The sequence below is a fragment of the Zalophus californianus genome, chromosome X (genome assembly GCF_009762305.2).
Source record: "Zalophus californianus isolate mZalCal1 chromosome X, mZalCal1.pri.v2, whole genome shotgun sequence".
Lineage (NCBI taxonomy): Eukaryota > Metazoa > Chordata > Mammalia > Carnivora > Otariidae > Zalophus > Zalophus californianus.
The window spans coordinates 83,740,501-83,755,015 of NC_045612.1; the positions used below are offsets into that span (position 1 = coordinate 83,740,501).

At 42.9% G+C, this 14,515-nt stretch overlaps 1 long non-coding RNA gene across 2 annotated transcripts in view; it reads right to left on the reverse strand.

Moving 5' to 3' along the window:
• The window catches only part of LOC118356514, a 59,322-nt gene that overhangs the window by 26,101 nt on the left and 18,706 nt on the right, over positions 1 to 14,515 (reverse strand). The gene's annotated exons all lie outside the window — the stretch shown is intronic.

Genomic DNA, 14,515 nt, shown 5'->3' on the forward strand with positions numbered 1-14,515 from the left:
AAAAAATTCTCCTTCTTTAAAACCCAGTTGGTTTTGTAGGTGAGTTGTAGCAAACTTTTGGGTTTCCAATCTTAGGCATAACAAAAGAGCGAAACCTGTCCATTTCACTTCTTGAGCCTACTGTAACCTAGATTGCAAAACCAGATAAGGAGAACCCAAGAAAAGAAAATCCTAGGATCATTTCATTTATGAAACAAAAATCCCAAATAAAATGTTAGCTAACAGATATTAACAGTATATTCAAAAGCTGATGACCAGATACAGTTTACCCCAGAAATATAAAGATGTTATGGTTCAACATTGAAAGTCACCATATAAATGGTCTAAAGGATAAAAGTCATAAGATGAGCTCAACTGATGCAGAACAAGCCTTTGCGATATTCCTTTTATGTTGAAGTTAGTGCATTCGCTTTATTTTTAAGAAGTAAGTGTGGAGGTGGGTTCCATTACTATTGAATTCCATTTCAGGATAGTAAAAGGTACTCTGAGTCTTATGTGTTGAGACTTACTGCTCTCAGGTGACGCTGAGGCATACTGAGGACCAGCAGAACACTGTCTAGTTAGTGGGGCCTGGAAAGGGACAGTCCAAGTTGTCTGTTGCTGATGGTGGGTGAAGGCAGAATTTGGGGGAATTGGGGTGTCCCGAGACAGAGAAACAAAAGTATCGATCAGATCAACCTCAAAGAAGTCTGAACTAGATTCACGGAGAGGTTGATGGTGGGTTCAGAACTCTGGCGTGAAAGAGGTGACAAATTCATTGATACGGTGTGGGTCCTGATCATGGTGGCAGACCTGTCTGCTCTTAGAAATACATCTGCCCAGGGACGCCTGGCTGGCTCAGTCGGTTAAGTGTCTGCCTTCTGCTCAGGTCATGATCCCAGGGTCCTGGGATCAAGTCCCGAATCAGGCTCCCTGCTCAGCGGCAAAGCCTGCTTCTCCCTCTCCCACTCCCCCTGCTTGTGTTCCCTCTCTCGCTGTGCCTCTCTCTGTCAAATAAATAAATAAAATCTTTTTTTTTTTTAAAAAAAGAAATACATCTGCCCAGGGGCGCCTGGCTGGTTTAGTCGGTTAAGTGTCTGCCTTCGCCTCAGGTCATGATCCCAGGGTCCTGCAATTGAGCCTGCTTCTCCCTCTGCCTCTGCCTCTCTCTCTGTCTCTCATGAATAAATAAATAAAATTTAAAAAAATTTTTAAAAATAAATCCGCCTGACTTTCTAAGGCTATTGCAGAGATTCTGAGTTGGCATTAAGATGCCCCGTTTGGGGAGGAGGACATTGATAACAGGATCTCTTCCCTCTTCTGCCAGGTTTGAAAGTGGGCACTGGGACAGAAAGGTGGCAACAGGTGCTGGGTAATTTCGACTTTAATGGGCGTGTCCTAAGCAGCTGCCGTCCCCTGTTAAGGCCAGCTGTCCGCCAGCTGACTGGGACCTCTGCAAGCGCCCACCCCAGAAAGTCAGCTATTGTGGGTCAGACCAAATTGTTACAGATGGCAGGGGGAAGTCCAGTTACCGTCCAACTTGCCTACAGCACATTACTATGTTTAATTTGCAAGAAATATTTCTGCCGGATACGTTAGTAGACACGCCGGGGTTAGCCAGGAAGGCACATACCTCAGTGAGGCATCCGGGATAAGAGGAAGCCATTTCATCAGATAAGGGATAATCACCTTGATCTTGACTTTAGTATTGAGGGGAAAACCTTCATTTGTCCATCAAAGGAGATAGGGACGCTAAGACTGGGGGACAAAAGGAGGCATAGTGTGGCTAAAGGTGACCTGAATGGACTCACTGTAACCCCCATGATTCTTTTCCAGGCTGAGGATGGCTGAGGTTTACTCGAGCACTCATTTGTCCAATAGCCAGGTTTTAGTTTCTTTCTCCTTAGTATAAACTACAGAGGCAATTTCTGGGGCGCCCGGGTGGCTCAGTCCGTTGAGCGACCACTGACTCTTGATTTCAGCTCAGGTCATGATCTCAGGGTCGTGAGATCGAGCCCCATGGCGGGCTCTGCACTCAGCATGGAGTCTGCTTGAGATTCTCTCTCTCCCTCTGCCCCTCCCCCTGCTCACAGGCCCTCTCTAAATAATAAATAAATAAATAAATAAGTATCTTTAAAAAATAAACTACGGAGGCAATTTCCAAGACATGGTCCAACATGGGGTTGTATTTCTAAGGTAAGAGGGTATGGTCTTTTCCTCTTGTAGGACAAGTGTCTAGTTCCCTGCTTTCTCTGCTGGTTTTTGAGTTTTACTGTAAAACGGGCTGATGAGCCAAAGGCTGCATTTGGACTTCTTCAGGAACACCGGGTGGCAGTTCCCAGATGAAACCTCGGAGAAATGACCACTCAGAGGGGACTTCAAAATCCTCCATCTTGAAAACCTTTCTGTAGCCACCACTTACTTGATTATAATAATTTTTTGGATATTCATGCGATTTGACTTTGTACCTACTGGTTTTGGACCACATTTTTTAAAAAAGATTTTATTTATTTGAGAGAGAGAGAGAGAGAGAGCATGAGTAGCGGGAGAGGCAGAGGGAGAGGGAGAAGCGATCTTCCAGCTGAGCAGGGAGCTTGACGCGGGGCTTGATCCCAGGACCTGAGCTGAAGGCAGACACTTAACCGACTGAGCCACAAGGCACCCCTGGACCAGATTTGATAAGGCCCAGCTTTCATCACATTCAATATTGAGGTGCAGAAGGTAGAGAAAACTGCACTCCACTGGTCATATCACATTACTATCTTTGATCAGTAGAATGTATATCTTTTTCTTTCTTGATTCAAGCATTCCATTTTTCTCTTCATTCTCCACTCCCATTTCCAACCCCTCCCTCCACAGAAAGACATTCTAACATGTTTATTGTGGTTTTCTTTGATTCTATGTGTTCCATCAGGTGTAAATGTTGCTAAGTTTGAAAACTGTGTTTCTTGGGGCGCCTGGGTGGCTAGTCGTTAAGCGTCTGCCTTCGGCTCAGGTCATGATCCCAGGGTCCTGGGATGGAGTCCCGTGTCGAGCTGCCTGCTCAGCAGAGAGTCTGCTTCTCCCTCTCCCTCTGCCCCTGCTTGTGTTCCCGCTCTTGCTGTCTGTCTCTCTCTCTCTGTCAAATAAATAAATATTTTTTAAGATTTTTTTTTTAATTTGAGAGAGAGAGTGCGAGCATGAGAAGGGGGGAGGGTCAGAGGGAGAAGCAGACTCCCGCTGAGCAGGGAGCCCGATGTGGGGCTCGAAAAGAAAGAAAACTGTGTTTCTTTTAAAACTTTAAATGCATTCAACATACAGAAAAGTTTCTGAAACTTATTTTTACAGTTTAAGGAAAAATAATAAAGCACTTATGTATCTACCAACCAGGTTAAGAGCTAGAACATTAGAGTATTTTAGAAGCCTCCCATGTTTTCCTTCACATATCCCCTTCCTCTGCCCCAGAGGAAACCATTATCCTGAGCTTTACATTATCATTCTCTTGCTTTTCTTGAAAATTTTACCTCCCATGTATGTGTCCCTAAACAATGTATCATTTTGTTTTGAAAACCTGAGTGGCCAGCACACACCTAGCTGGTCACTGAAGTTACTATTAGGTGAAGATGCCCCGGAGTGCATAAGCTGAACAGTCTCTTGGTCATAGTCTGGCTTCAGCTGTACAAGAGTTTATGAAAGACACTTCTGGGGAAGTCAGTGGGTAAGGTCATGAGTGAGTCCAGGGAAACAGACCCATAGCTCAACATTTAGGGCACCAGTGGGCTGTTGTGTGAACCAGAAATTAGTCGTCTGGTAACAATATGGTTTGATGGGGAGTGGGCCCTCTGAATTCTCTACCTTTTTTTTTTTAAGATCTATTTATTTATTTTAGAAAGAGAGGGAGAGAGAGTACGCTAGTGGGGGAAGAGGCAGAGGGAGAGGGAGAGGGGAAGCAGATTCCCCACTGAGTGCAAAGCCCAACGTGGTCATAGGGCTCTATCTCTGGACCCGGAGATCATGACCGGAGCTGAAACCAAGAGTCAGACGCTTAACTGACTGAGCCACCTAGGCTCCTCTGAACTCTCTACTTTTTTAAATTAACATATAATTAACATACAGGGTTATGTTAGTTTCAGGTATACAACACAATGATTCAATAATTCTATATATTGCTCAGTGCTCACCATGATGTGTAGTCATCATCTGTCACCAAACAACATTTTCACAATCTTACTGACTATATTCCCTATGCTGTACTTTGATCATCCCTGTAACTTCTTTCTTTTGTAACCAGAAGTCTGTACTTCTTAATCCCCTTCACCCATTTTGCCCATCCCCCTACCCACCGCCCCTCTGACAACCACCTGTTCTCTGAATTTAAGTCTGTTTTTTTGTTTGTCTCTTTTTTCTTTGTTGTTTTGTTTCTTAAATTCCATATATGAGGGGCACCTGGGTGGCTCAGTCATTAAGCGTCTGCCTTCAGCTCAGGTCATGATCCCAGGGTCCTGGGATCGAGTCCCGCATCAGGCTCCCTGCTCCGTGGGACGCCTGCTTCTCCCTCTCTCACTCCCCCTGCTTGTGTTCCCTCTCTCGCTGTGTCTCTCTCTGTCAAATAAATAAATAAAATCTTTTAAAAAAATTCCATATATGAGTGAAATCATATGGTATTTGTCTTTCTGTCCAACTTATTTCACTTAATACTATATCCTCTAGGTCCATCTATGTTGTTACAAATGGCAAGATCTTATTCTTTTATATGGCTGAATAATATTCCATTGTATATATATATACCACTTCTTTATCCACTCATCTATTAATGGACACTTTGGTCACTTCCATATCTTGACTATTGTAAATAGTGCTACAATAAATATAGAGATGCATATATCTTTTTAATTAGTGTTTTCATTTTCCTTAGGGAAATACCCAGTAGTGGAATTACTGGATCATATGGCACCTCTATTTTTAATTAAAAAAAAAGACTTATTTATTTATTTTGGAGAGGGAGAGAGAGAGAGAGTGAGTGCAAGAGGGAGAGGGAGAGAGAATCTCAAGCAGACTCCGAGCTGAGCATGGAGCTCACACGGGGCTCGATCTCGTGACCCTGAGATGATGACCTGAGCTGAAATCAAGAGTTGGATGCTCGACCAACTGAGGCACCCAAGCACCCCAATTTTTAATTTTTTGAGGAACCTCCATACTCTTTTTCTACAGTGGCTGCAGTGATTTGCATTCCACCAACAGTGCATGGAGGTTCCTTTTTCTCCAAAACCTCATCAGCACTTCTTATCTAAAGAGATAGAATCAAAGGATTCTAGCCATTCCAACAGGTTTAAGGTGATATCTCACTGTGGTTTTGATTTGCATTTCCCTGATATTCAGTGATGTTGAGCATCCTTTCATGTGTCTGTTAGCCGTCTGTATGTCTTCTTTGGAAAAACATCTATTCAAGTCCTCTGCCCATTTTTTAATCAGATTTTTGTTTGTTTGCTGAGTTGTATAAGTTCTTCATATATTTCGGATAAAACCCGTTATCATATATATCATTTGCAAATATATTTTCCCATTCAGTAGGTTGCCCTGTCATTGTGTTGATGATTTCCTTTGCTGGGCAAAAGCTTTTTATTCTGGTGTAGTCCCAGTAGTTTATTTTTGCTTTTGTTTTCCTTGCCTGAGGAGACATATCTAGAAAAATGTTAAAATGGCTAATGCCAAACAGATTTACTGCCTAGGTTATCTTCTAGAAGTTTTATGGTTTGGGGGCTCATTTAGGTCTTTAATCCATTTGAGTTTATTTTTGTGTATGAGAAAGTGGTCCAATTTTATTCTTTTGCACGTAGCTGTCTAGTTTACCCAGCACCATTTATTGAAGAGACTGTCTTTTCCCTATTGTATATTCTATATTCTTGCCTCCTTTGTTGTAGATTGTTTTAAAAGATTTTATTTATTTATTTGAGAGAGAGAGAGAGAGAGCACAAGCAGGGGGAGCGGCAAGCAGAGGGAAAGGGAGAAGCAGGCTCCCCGCTGAGCAAGGAGCCCGACGTGGGGCTCCATCCCAGGACCCCGGGATCATGACCTGAGCTGAAGGCAGACGCTTAACTGACTGAGCCACCCAGGAGAGGCCTTTGTTGTAGATTAATTGGCCATATAAGTGTGGGTTTATTTCTGGGCTCTTCATTTTGTTCCATGAATTCCCTACTTCTAATCTCCCCATGACCTGCCCCAGCAAGAGTTGGTGACAGCAGATAACTTCTGTGGGGTGGAATACAGGTCTACACCTGATCAGGCTGCTGCAGCGCTTGGAGGGAGGGTGTGCAAGAGCTTTGGCAGCATGTGATCAAATTAGCTAAGTACAGATACTCTGAGCCAGGCTCACCTGGACATTGTGTCTTCAGGTTAATAGAGAACAGGTGGGGCTGTCTCCTCCTTACAGGAGGGCAGATACTAAAGGATAAAGGCTATGGGAGTGGGTGACTGAAGACAAAGGAATATACGACTTTTTTCTATTTTTTCTTTCTCTTTCTTGTTTTATTTATTCCCTATTATCCACACTCCCATTCCTTTCCAGACCCTGCCATGCAGACATCTCTTTGAATGTGTTTAACTTATATCCTTTTGTTTGTGTGAGTGCTTATAAGATGTGTATTTGGTATGTATGTGCATGCATTTGTAACCTATGTGAATAGTGTTTGGGGTGTTTTTTTGTTTTGTTTTTAAAGACTTTTTTTTTTTTTTAAGCAACTGCTACACCCAATATGGGGCTCAAACTCACTATATCCCAAGATCAAGAGTCGCATGCTCCTCTGACTGAGCCAGACAGGCACCCTGTGAATAGCGTTTTGTTATGTGGTTTATTTTTTTTTTGCCCAGTGCTATGTGCTGAAGATCATCAGTGTTGCTCTGTGTATATCTAACTCCCTGATCCAACTGCGGAAAGGCTGACTATGGAGTGCATCCCTTGCTATTTCCCTGTGCACTCCCCTGGTGATGGACACCCAGAATGCCTCCAACTCCCTACTGTTGCAAACCACACCATAATGAACATTCTCCTACATTACCCTTTATGGATCTGTACGAGAATTTCTTCAGAGAGTCCACGGGGGTAACGAATGTGACTATGTACTGCGCATTCAGCACATTGGGATGGCTGCTGAAGTCTCCACTACCACTAGAAGTACAGGAGGGTCCCTATGTCCCTGCATTCCCACCACAGGATTTGGCATGATTCAACTTTTTATTTTTATTTTATTTTTTTTAAAGATTTTATTTATTTATTTATTTGACAGAGAGAGACACAGCGAGAGAGGGAACACAAGCAGGGGGAGTGGGAGAGGGAGAAGCAGGCTTCCCACGGAGCAGGGAGCCTGATGTGGGGCTCGATCCCAGGACCCTGGGATCATGACCTGAGCTGAAGGCAGACGCTTAACGACTGAGCCACCCAGGTGCCCATGATTCAACTTTTTAAAATGTTGCCTACTTATGAGATCTAAAATGAAATCTCATTGTAGCTTTATTTTGTATTTCTCTGATAACTAACACATTTGAGCATCTTCTCTTATGCCTGTTAGTTTTTTGGGTTTTCACCGTCAGGAAATCGCATGTTCATATCCTTTATGGACCTGTTTGTGGAGTCCCCTCCACCATTCTTCCTTTCTATGTGGGCTCTGTTGATCATCCTGATCCCATGCGAAGGCTGGACCCTAACCAAGGCTTCTGTATTCTGTATCAGGCACTGTAGTGCTTTTGCATTTCCATATGAATTTTAGGATCAGCTTATCAAGTTCTGCAAAAAAGCCTGCTGAGATTTTTACAGGTATTATGTGGAATCTATAGATCAGTTTAGGAAGAATCGACATATTAACAATACTGAGTTTTCTAACACGTGAACAAGGTATATCTTTCCATTTGTTTTGTTCTTCTTTCACTTAGCAATACAGGTGTACGGGTCTTTCATATCTTTTGTCAAACTTATTCCTGATTCACATTTTTAGATATTATTACAACTGGAATTTAAAAAATTTCTATGTCCAATTGTCCATTGCTATTTACAATTGGTATACACAATTGTTTTGTGTATATTGATCTTGTATCTTGCAACTTGCTGGATTCACTTACTAGTTCTAGTAGGGTTTTTTGTTGTTGTTTGGTAGATACAATTGGATTTTCTACACAGATGATCATTTCATCTTCATATACAGTTTTACTGCCTCCATTTCAAACTGGGTACCTTTAATTTCTTTTGCTTGCCTCATTGCACTGGTGAGAAGCTGCAGTACAATGTTGAATAGAAGTAGTAAGAATGGACATCCCTGTCTTATTTCTGATCTTGGAGGAAAAATATTCAGCCTTTTCCTGCTACATACAACATTAGCTGTGGGGATTTTTAGATGCCCTATATCAGGTGGAGGAAGTTCCTTTCTAGTCCTAGCTTGCCAAGTGGTTCTTTTCTTTTTTAATCAGAAACGGATATTGGATTTTGTCAAATGCTTTTCTGCATTTATTGCAATTATCGTATGGGTTTTTCTTTTCTTGGTTTATCAACATGGTGAATTGCATTGATTGATTTTTTTTAAGATTTTATTTATTTATTTGAGAGAGAGAATGAGAGATAGAGAGCACGAGAGGGAAGAGGGTCAGAGGGAGAAGCAGACTCCCCGCTGAGCAGGGAGCCCGATGTGGGACTCGATCCCAGGACTCCAGGATCATGAGCTGAGCCGAAGGCAGTTGCTTAACCAACTGAGCCACCCAGGCGCCCTTGATTGATTTTTCTAACGTTAAACCAACCCTGTTTGTTTATCCTGAGATAAACCCCACGTGGTCATATCTTATCTTTTTAATATATTGTTCAAATTGATTTGGTAAAATTTTGTTTAAAATTTTTGCATCTCTTGGGGCGCCTGGGTGGCTCAGTCGGTCGAGCAGCCGACTCTTGATTTTGGCTCAGGTCATGACCTTGGGGTTGTGGGATCGGGCCCCATGTTGGGCTCCGCACGGGGCATGGAGCCTTCAAGATTCTCTCTCTCCCTCTCCCTCAGCCCCTCTCCCTGCTCTCTCTCTCTCTCAAAAAAAAAAAAATTTTTTTTTTTGCATCTCTTGAACTTTCGCTTTTAACACAGTTTCCTCAAATTTGCCTCGCCACCAAGTACTTATCTTCAGTATGACCCCCTCCTCCTGTCCATACCATCCACATTGTGTCTGGGATGGTTACTAAGGCTGAGACTTTTCCCAAACTCCGAGAGGGCCCAAGACACTTTAAAACAGAGATTGAAGGCAGTTCTGAAGCAGTAAGTCCTACCTCTGAGAGCATGAATCCACCCCTGGCAGCAGCCTTGCCCCTCAACAGATGCAGGTTCCGGGCCTGAAGAGCTGTCACACCCTTTAAAGCCTCTCAGTACCTGACAGGTTCGTTCTGAAGAGAAAAGCATTATTAAATGCTTAGGAAATCCCTTGCCCCGAATTAACCCCTCACTGTCACTGTTCCCCCATTGGGTATTGCCCTGCACTGAGGAAATAGCCAGCACAGGTCACCTCTCAAGAGGGGTCCGCCCTTAAACACTACTTCCTGTGTTCCCACTGAAGAATCCTACCCCATTCTACCTAATGAACTTGATATCCCACACCCTAAGGTGCCCAAATAACTCCTTCAAATTTCTAACTTTGTGTTTCTTGTGAATGACCTTTGTCTCCAAGATATTGCGAGAACACACAGGAGGGGGTACACTCTGCTTTTCTCATTATACCACAGAAACTCTTCTCCCTTCAATTCCTCCAAGCACAAAAGTAATAGTGGTAATAATAGCAAACACATATAGAGTGCTTACTATGTGCCAGACACTATTCTAAATTAACTCATTTAATGCCTTCAATCACCCTATGAAATAAGTACTGTTGTTAACCCCATTTTTACAGATGAGACTGAAAAATACAGAAGTTAAGTGACTTGCCCACCTATGAAATGACAAATCTGGAATTTGAGTCCAGGCAGGCTGACTCCAGAATCCACTGCACCATTATGCTCTCAAGGGACAGAACTGTGGCACTGTTCTGTAGAGGGGCCCCTTCCCACCTTCCTACCCCCACTATTTTTTTTTAAGATTTTATTTATTTATTTGCCAGAGAGAGCAAGAGCACAAGCAGGGGGAGCAGGAGGCAGAGGGAGAGGGAGAAGCAGGCTCCCCGCTGAGCAGGGAGCCTGATGCGGGACTCGATCCCAGGACCCCGGGATCATGACCTGAGCCAAAGGCAGACGCTTAACCGACTGAGCCACCCAGGGGTCCCAATCACCCCCACTATTTATACAAACTCTAAGACTGCAGAGTATGTTGTGTCTTTGGTATCTATGGTGCCTCTGGCCAAATCGGACATCAGTGAGAGCTTCCCACTGCTACTGACACCCAAATATACATATTTGGAAACAAAAAACTAGGACTGAGGACTAAGGGTTTAATGTCTTCAGAGTGACATGGAAAAATAATGCATTCACAAAGCAAGACCAGGAAGCTATAAAAAGGAACATTCATCCCCTAGGTATTCTCAGGCCCTAGAACACGGCCTGACTCTCAACAAATATTTGTCAGATGATCAAAATCATCAGGAACAAAAGAGAACTACCTGCTGACTACCATAATACTTAACATTGTCTTGGAAATTATAAAAGAACGGTGGGACAAAAAAATGAGGTAACTGGTACAACACTGGAAAAGCAGAGATAAAAAACCTATTTGTTACTGACATTATTTTATGCCCAGGAAGCCCAAAAGGTTCTGATAAGAAAAATGCATTAGAATGAATATATTCATAAGGTGGTTTTGAAGTTCAACGTACAGAAGTCAATAACCGTTCTCTATTTTAATAATTTCCTACAAAAAGCAATAGGGGAATTTTTTCCACTCATGAAAAAAGGAACATACAGAGAACAGCAACAAAAAGCTCTTAGAATCAAGCAGTAATCAAAGAAGGATCTTCAAAGCAGCCAGGGAAAAAGGACACCTACCAAAAAAAAAAAAAATTAGACAACAATGGACCTGTCAACAGCAGTAATGGAAACCAGAAGACAGTGCCATAATATCTTCTAAGTGTTTAGAGGGGAAAAAATGTAACTTAGAACTGAGTGCTCAACAAATCTATCTTTCAAGAAGAATAATGTAAAATAAAGGCATTTACACTCGGGGCGCCTGGGTGGCTCAGTTGGTTGAGCGACTGCCTTCGGCTCAGGTCATGGTCCTGGAGTCCTGGGATCGAGTCCCGCATCGGGCTCTCCCTGCTCGGCGGGGGGGTCTGCTTCTCCCTCTGACCCTCTTCCCTCTCGTGCTCTCTGTCTCTCATTCTCTCTCTCAAATAAATAAATAAAATCTTTTAAAAAAAAGGCATTTACACATTTACAGATAAATACAGTTTGAGACAGTTGACTGTGAAGAGATTTGCACTAAAGGATCTTCTAAAGTATATATTTCAAGAAGATGGAAAATCATCCCAAAAAAGGAGGACTGAGGTATAAGAAGTAAGCTGAGCAAATAAAATAGGAAACACGTATTTAAATGTAAACAAGCACTGTCTGCATAAAATAATATTATTAATGTCTATTCTTTGTGTATGTTAATGACTTCCTTAGAAAAGAAACTACTAATACAGTGAACAACAATGACATGTAAATTGGGAGACAGTGTTTTATGAAGTCCTTGTCTTGTTTGGGTGGGAGATGATGATAATGTTTAACTTTAGACTTTAGATTAAATATGTATGGTAAAATTTTAAGACAAACCACTAAAAAAATCTTTGGAGGGACCAATCAAGGAAAAAAGATAAAAGGCACAAATAATTAATATGAGCAATGTAAAAGATATAGCAGGAATCAAAAAATAAGAATACAATTAATTTTATAACTTAGATGAATTGGACCAATTTTTAGAAAATTTATTTATTTATTGGATGAGCCCACTATAGCCTTAACCAGACAAATACAGTAAGTGACCAAAGATGCAAAAATCCTAAACAATTTATTAGCAAACCAAATCCAGGGTGAGTAAGAAAAGATTTAATATAACATGAAAGGGTTGGGTCTAATTCCAGAAATGCAAGAGCAATTTATCATTAGAAAGTCCCATAACAAAGTGTCCTTGTGACTCTGAAGGGGAAGCTCAGTCCTCTTTGTCAGCCCTAGAGAGTGGGGGGAACTGAGAAAAGGATACGTCTCCTGGGGAGGGGGGTCATTGAAGAGGGCAGGCTGGGGAGGGGCCTGGAGCCTGTGGGAGCATATTATACACTGCTATAATATGTACACACAACAACTCTGAAGTAGGTGCATTAACCTCATTTTGAAAATGTAAAAACTAAGACTGGAGTGCCTGGGTGGCTCAGTCGGTTAGGCATCTGCCTTCGGCTCAGGTCATGATGATCCCAGGGTCCTGGGATCAAGGCCTTGGATCAGGCTCTCTGCTCTCTGCTTCTCCCTCTGCCTCTCCCCCTACTCATGCTCTCTCTCTCTCTCTCTCTCTCTTAAATAAATAAATAAATAAATAAATAAATAAATAAATAAAATCTTAAAAAAAAATTAAAACAGACAGGGGCCCCTGGGTGACTCAGCCATTAAGCGTCTGCCTCTGGCTCAGGTCATGATCCCAGGGTCCTGGGATTGAGCCCCGCATCGGGCTCCCTGCTCTGTGGGGAGCCTGCTTCTCCCTCTCCCACTCCCCCTGCTTCTGTTCCCTCTCTCGCTGTGTCTCTCTCTGTCAAATAAATAAAATCTTAAAAAAAAAATTAAAACAGACAAAAAACTGTAAGACTAAAAAAGGTTAGAAAACTTGACCATGGTCACAATGCTAGTAAGTAGTTGAGCAGCAATCCAAACCGAGGTTGGTCTGGATCTACAGCTCATGTTCTTAACCACTATGCTGTTTTCCCTTTAATGTTGATCATAGTAGATGTTCAGTAAATGGTGGCCAGGTGCCAGGTACTTGACATGTATTCTAACATCCACAAAAACTATCCAAGGTAGGGGCACCTGGGTGGCTCAGTTGGTTAAGCATCCGACTCTTGATCTCAGCTCAGATCTTGATTTCAGGGTCGTGAGTTCAAGCCCTGTGTTAGGCTCCACGCCCAGCACCCTACTGTCCAAGGTAGGCATTAGACCCATTTTACTGATGAGAAAACTGATGTTTAGAGAGGATAGGTTTTAAGGTCACAAAATCAAGATGTGGGGGTTCCAGGCTTTGAAACTGGGCTTGCCAGACTCCACAGCCCACTTGTCCTAGATTATTACAGGTGTGAATGAAACCCAAGTAGAGATGAATAGCAATGTCTGAGGACAAGATGGGGCAGGCCCTCTTTACTCCTTGAGAGAGGTGGTTAGTGTCAGGAGTTAGAAAAATTCCTCTCCACAAGATCTCCTCACATAGGGCTGAGGGAGACTCTAATCTCCAAGAGAGTGAGAATGACCCCAACCCCAGGGAGGCCTAAAGGAAGCAAGTCACATGAACATCATGGTCTAGATAAGGAAGCCAGGGACACTGGAAGCTACTGTGGACAAACTCACGGACAGTCATGTCTGACCAACTTTTCATGACTTTTCTGAAGAGTTTGAACACCTTAGCATGTCGGAGGGCCACAAACTCCTCGTATCTAGGTTTTGGTGTTAGAGTGTCTTAGGATGATCTCAAAGAAAGACAGGTGAACAGTAATCGTAGTTAGGCAGGTTAGTGCACATCATGCTGCTTCCTATCTTTGGGCCTTTGCCCATGCTGTTCCCTTTGCCTGGACTGCTCTCCTCTCCCCTTGTTAATCATCCAGAAGATTCTTACTCATCTTTTTAAAGCTCACTTGATATGCCATCTCTTCTAAGAAATCTTCCCTGGTCCCCTGACCTGGCTTCTATGTTCCTCACAGGCTCTCACAGTCTATTGTACCCACTGCTACTGCACTGGCCACACTGAATTATGGTTCTGTGTCTGGGGACACACCTTGTTCACCTCTGGGTCCTCAGGGCAGAGCAGGAGGCCTGACACATAGTAGGTGGTCAGTTGATTTTGCTCAATTGAACTTAGAACTAGTTGGATGGTTACACTGGTAATGAATGAATTCATGTTGGCCTGGAGAGGGAAATCTCTAGAGGCATGCTATAGGGTCCTGTGTATATTGATGGCATTCTGATAAAATCAGTGGGTGACAAAAAGCTGAGGGTGTAGGTTACACCTAAGACAAGAGAATTAGTATCTCAACAGTCATTGGCAAGTAGATACATACATACACTGGAGCCATGTTGGTTGGTCCCCAAGGAGTTTAGGGGGAAAGTCAGGACTAAAACCTCACAACCTACTGCAGTCTTGACAATGGGGAGCTGAAACTTAGCTCCTCGTGTTGTCCACCATTATAATAGTACTTACTACGTGCCAGGCTCTGTATCAGCTTCTGTACCACCATCACCTCCCAACACAGTAAAAGAAAAAGTCTAAGGGGGGGTGATTTGCTTGAGCCGGGACAAGAAACTATTCTTCACAGAGCAGGAGGAAGGGGGAATCCTAGCTGGGATCAGAAGGCCCAGTGAGAACTGTGGCTTTGGTTTTCA